The following is a 3,902-nucleotide window of genomic DNA, read 5'->3' as shown; positions in this document are numbered from 1 at the left end:
GCGCCCGCTGCCCCGGCTGCTCGGCCCGCCCGCCGCCGCCGCCGCCGCCGCCGCTCCGGCTGCCAGCACCGCCCGGCTCGGTGAGGAGGGCGGGAGGAGGAGGGAGAGGCGAGGGCGGGAGGAGGGGGCTACAGACAGACAGCTCCTCCCGGCGGCGCGGAGCCGAGCCCGATTCGCCCCTCTCGGCTCGAACCAGGAAGCTCTTCCCTTCCGATCCCCCCCCCCCCCGCCTCCGCCAGCCGCCCAGCCCCGCCGCCCCCCGCCCCGCGCACACGCCCTCGGCTGCGCCCCGGCCTCGCTCTCGCGATTGCAAAGGTCTGGTTTTCAGGGTGCTTTTAATATGCCAGAGACGGCCTTCGGCGGTGCAGACGGAGCCACAGGTGTGCGGCACCGCATCTGCGGGCCTCCGGGAACAGCTGCGCGGGGGAGGGAGTGCGGGGCGGGCGCGGAGGACCCGCCCGAGCTGCTGGGGGCGTTCAGGGCCCTCTGGACCCGGCCCAACGACCGCCCCCCTCCTGCCTCTCGTGCCGCAGCCTCCGTTTGTCCATGCGCCGTGCACACTCCCTGAATAGAGGAGTTAAATTAAGCACTTTTCCATCTCCAAGGCCTGCAAGCCGTTTTCTTCAGGCTGTACCCTCTTCCTCAATATCTAACCCCAGACAAAGGTTACCCATCTCCCAGACTCCTCGGCAACGGCTTCTCCGTAAAGCCTTTCCTACCACCCTCCCCATTCACATCATTGAATCAGCCTCCCTGAGGGCTGACCAGGAGCCCCACTGCCAGGCCGATGGAGTGCAGCAGAATGAGACAAGGCCCTAACCCAACTAATGGCTGACCGGCTGCACCCTCTGCAGCAGCTTCTCCTCACACAGCAGCCTGGCCCTGGGGCCACCAGGTCACCCCCATGGTCTTGCCTACCAGTGGTTGCCTGGAGGGCCGGACCACTGGCACTAAGGTCCCCCACAGACCCCAGGAGAGGCTGGGAGACAGGAGGGGAATAGGATGTCCTGCCTCCCAGGGTACAGTGTACCAGAACCCCAGCACCCCTGACCCAGATGTTCCTCTGGGGACAGGTGGGCAGGAAGCCAGTGCATAGCTTAATAAACAGGAAAGGAGAAAAGAGAGAAGACGAAGGAAGCAGGAGTCCCAGCAAGCCCCCACAGCCCTCGACAGGTGCCCCAAATCTCCAGGCAGAATAAAATGCTAACTTCCTCTGCCATTCACTTTCTGCCTGCAACATTCTTAGCCGCAGTATCTTTTAGAAGACCCATCTTCTTTACTTTCAAGTTGCCACCCAGAGGGAGGGTGTGCTAGGGGTGGTAAAGCCCCCACTAAGCAGGTTGAGGCCTGAGGCCCTTACCGTCACAGGCCACCTAGAGGCCAGTCACCCAGACCAGGACAGGAGGCCAGAGATGCCTTGGCCTTGAAATGGAGGTGGGGTTGTAAGTTCACAAAAGAGAAGCATCTTAGTATTCCAGGGACGCTAGGCCGTAATTTTCCCATTATACAGGTGGGAAGTTAGGGCTTACAGAAATAAAATGATATCTCATTTATTTAAAGTATTTTAGCTACAGCAGAACACTATCTGGAGGCCAGGTTCCCGCACACCTTCTCTAGAGCTCACTCTCCTACATTCGTCCATTCAACCTGGCCTCTGGGCTCGAGCGGTGGATTAAATCCTTGCTGGTGACCAGAATTTGCAGGTCTCCGTTCCCATGACGCTTGCATTCTCTTCCTCGGCGTCGTTAAGTCCTAGGTTCCACATACTGGGAGGTCCCCAGGGGCCACTCAGGGCAGGGAAGCTCCAGGGCTGGGGACAAGACCACGTGCGTATCGGGGGAGGGGCACTGGTTCGCGATTGGCCAAACAGATCTCTGCTCCCAAGCAGACTTCTCTGGTACAAAGCGCCGCAGTCGCTGGGCCTTGGGCCTCCGCAAACGCTGCGCCGGCGCTGCAGAAACCCCTCCTCCCTCCCCAGGAGAGGGCTTTCTGGGCCGGGGCGGGGGGAGGAGGACTCCCGGCCTCATACCCTCTGCAAAGCACTGGAGCCGCGAAGCCCGCCCCGGAGCCCAAGCCCTGTGGCCGCCTGGTCCACAGAAAGTAAAACGCATCCTCTAGGGAGACCGTGAGCCCCTTGGCTCCGCAGCCCCGAACCTCGAGGGCTCTGGAGCCCTAGGCGCGCTGGAGGCGCCGCCTTTTGTCCCGTCCCCGAGAAGCCACCGAGAAAGGGAAGAGAGGGCCAGAGGAGGAGAGGGAGGAGTGGAAGAGGTGAAGCGACCAGCATAGCATCCCCAAGTGCCTAGGCGCGGCTGCGGGGAGCCGGCCCAGGCAGAGCCTGGGGGCGACGTTGGCGCTGGTGACATTGACCGTAGCTTTGTCAGGGACGCACTTCCAGACTGCTCGGGACGTGCACAAAGCTCTCTCGCCGTCCTGATATTCCACCACGCCTTATGGGTGGCTGGGAGAAAAAGGCCATCCCCATTTCACAGGTGGAGAAGCTGAGGTTCAAAGGGCGAAGTGCCTTCCTTGGCTTGGAAAGCAGTGTTTCCCGGTACTGACCCCAGCTTCTGGACCCGCAGCCCTGAGACCTCCGGCAAGGGCTCAGAAGCCCGGATCCCAGGTGAAGTCAACCACCAGGTTAGGAGGTGGTGAGGGAAGAATAAGAAGGGGCAGGGAAAAGAAGATGACTCTCTTGATGTCTCCCTCCCTTGCTCCCCACCCCCTCACCTCACACACCATCATTGTAGACCTCCCCCTTTCAGGGCGCCGGATTCAGGACCACGGAGAGTTCCCGAGCTGCGGGAACACCAGGCGGAAGGCGATGGGGAATGGGAGCAGCAGGAGACCCAGTATTGCGTCCCAGCAGCCCCGGGCTGGCCCCAGCCCCCACTCCTCCAGGAAGCCCTCCCAGATTTGTCTGGATGGAGCTCTGCTTCCTCCCTCTCGCTTTATTCCTTTCATAGTATTTAAGGGGAGAAGGGTTAATAAAAAATGATAGTAAAATTCAAAAACGAACATTTATTGAATGCTCACTGACTACCAGCATTAACTGATGTAATTCTCACAATGAATCTATCGCCCACCCTGGCCTGGGGTGGGGCCAGCGTGCTGAACCAGGACTCCAGCACCAGGGGTCTGGGGCCCTGAGCAGTGCTCAGACTCCGAGTTCCCCGCTAAGCTGACAGCTCGCTGGCCCTCGGGTGCTCCAACTTCCGTTCTCCGGCATCTGGCCCCGACCCTCACACATACATCCCCAAGGTGTGCTGTCTATCCGTCCATCTTCCTCCAGTTCCCTGGCGACCTCTAGCTTAAGGGAGAAGAGCTATAGGGCCCACGGCCTGGCATTCCCTCGCCCTAATGCGCCTCCACTTCCGAGGGTAAAAACCTCCAAGTCTAGGAAGCCAGAGACTGGGGTTCAAACCTCCGCTCTGCCTCCAACTTGCTCTGTGAAGAGAGCACACTGGCGTCGTGCTGTGGGACTCGGGAGCGTCCCTGAAGATGTCGGTGCTTGGAGATAGCAGTTTCTAGTTCTATCTGCCCGATCCCGCTAAATCTTTAACCAAACCTTTGCCCTAGAAAGCACAGAGGGAGCACACAGGAAAGGTTTCTTTCAGCTTTAACCTGTGTCACCACAGGCGTTTCACAGAACCTCTCCCAGAGCCTGGTACACAGTAGGTGCTCTATAATGACTGATGAGTGCGTGAAAAAATGAATAGACGAATGCGGAAAGGAGCTCCCCTCCTTTTCACTAAGCAGAGAATGGGGATCCCTGGGTTAACTTCACCCTAGAGGTCCCCTCGCATTTTAAGGGTCCATATGGCACCTTGGGCCAACTTACTTTCTCCTTCTCAGAACCTTGCTCTTCCTTTCTGCAGAAGAGGAGCGGGGGACTGGATCTCGAA

The 3,902-nt window shown here is 59.5% G+C and overlaps 1 long non-coding RNA gene across 1 annotated transcript; it reads left to right on the top strand.

Moving 5' to 3' along the window:
* The first annotated feature begins 12 nt into the window (after nt 1-12).
* On the top strand, nt 13-3,017 carry LOC121024414 (uncharacterized). Its single transcript, XR_005787692.1, has 3 exons — nt 13-80; nt 2,490-2,620; nt 2,763-3,017. It is a non-coding gene; the product is annotated as an uncharacterized LOC121024414 (long non-coding RNA).
* The last annotated feature ends 885 nt before the right edge of the window (nt 3,018-3,902 follow it).

Source organism: Herpailurus yagouaroundi, unplaced genomic scaffold (assembly GCF_014898765.1).
Source record: "Herpailurus yagouaroundi ecotype Mexico unplaced genomic scaffold, PumYag 64540, whole genome shotgun sequence".
Taxonomy (NCBI): domain Eukaryota; kingdom Metazoa; phylum Chordata; class Mammalia; order Carnivora; family Felidae; genus Herpailurus; species Herpailurus yagouaroundi.
Note: the sequence above shows the minus strand (reverse complement) of the source record. Positions and strands in the feature narration are given on the sequence as shown.